Source organism: Vombatus ursinus, unplaced genomic scaffold, assembly GCF_900497805.2.
Source record: "Vombatus ursinus unplaced genomic scaffold, bare-nosed wombat genome assembly UNPS02009062.1, whole genome shotgun sequence".
Lineage (NCBI taxonomy): Eukaryota > Metazoa > Chordata > Mammalia > Diprotodontia > Vombatidae > Vombatus > Vombatus ursinus.
In genome coordinates this window covers 9,248,103-9,249,627 of record NW_020948840.1, presented here as the reverse complement: position 1 = coordinate 9,249,627, position 1,525 = coordinate 9,248,103, and positions in this window count along the sequence as shown.

Here is a 1,525-nt window from a genome sequence, read left to right as displayed (position 1 = left end):
CAAAGAAATCTTGCTGTTAATGCTTGTGGATCAGGCCCTGAAGTGAGCATTCATTTTCTCCTGATGGGTAACTACTTGACATCTATTCCTGATCATTCTTGCAATAAACCTCTCTTCATTCTGTTACCAGAAGTCTCTTGTGTAGTTACTTCCTGTACTTCATTATTAAAACCTAAGTTCACATCAGCTGACCTGTCAGGCTAATATGCACAAGAATGTATGAAACAGGGCTGGGTAACCTGCAGCCTTGAGGCCACATGTGGACCTCTGGGTCCTCAAGTGTGGCCCTTTGACTGAATACAAGCTTCACAGAACAAATTATTATTATTAAGGGGTTACCCATCCTTGGTATGACCTTCTGTCCTTTTTCTTTCCAAAACAATTAGCTATACACCTATCATATAAGCCCTAGTTTAAGAACATCAGTTCACATACCTGGGCATGCTTTCTGTTCCCTATGGCAGTTTGAGAGCTGGGGTAAAAGCATCTGACATTTTAGGGCCACTGGAAGCAGCTGTTGCCTGACTACCCCCACAGCTAAACTGCCACTCCTCTTTGATTGGGGTAATAGCTAATCTATGTAGGTGAACTTATTCAAATGAAGTAATAGATTTCTCTTCCTTTCTTCCTTCTTTTCCCTTCCTTCTTACTAAAGCTAACCTGGCTTCTCAATCTCATTTCTTCTTGAGTTTTCTGTGACCTCATTTAATTGTTCCCTTTCTGTCACACATAATGAATCCTTCCCCACCCCCACTACTGGTTTCTTTTATTCCATCCAAATGGCCCTCAAAATGATGTGCTGTGGCTACCACCCCAACCTTCTATTGAAACAGTTTTCTCTAAGGTTACTAATGACATGCTTGTGTCACATAGAAACACACAACTGTTTCTTGGCCCTAAGACATAGGGTAACTGTGCCTTTTCTCGCCTCACTAAGGGAGATTTCTTTCTTAGCTTTGGATTGGGTAGAGTCCAGGGAGAGGCTGACCACCTAAAAGACACATGAATTCTTTGTCTCTTTTTACTTACACTCTAGAGCCTCAGGCAAAATTACTTGAAGCTAAGATTCTGGTTCATAGCTAAGGTCTTCTCAAATGTGGGAATAGAGATATACTCAATGTATAACATAGATCAGGTTTAAGGTAACTATTTCCTCTGCATAAAATAAATGTTTAAACACACATAACCCAAAAGTGTGCATTGACAGAAAAACTTAAATTAAGGAGCAACAGTGGCATAACTACCATTACACTTTCATGGCAGATTGATACATAAAACATTGAAGTATGGTTTAGTCTCTGAAACTGCTAAAAAGGTAATTTAAACTTCTCCTTAATGTGGCACTGTCTAAATAAGCTCTATGTCATCTGGAAAGCCAAATCAAGGGTTCTGGGAATCCTATTGATGGCGATTATTTTATCCTCTGCAATGGAGTTATGAAAGGACCTCCTGTAGTGTCAGCCACACTAAAAACCTAAGATCTTCTGATTTCTCCAACTAATAAGATTGCCTCTTTGTTTGGATT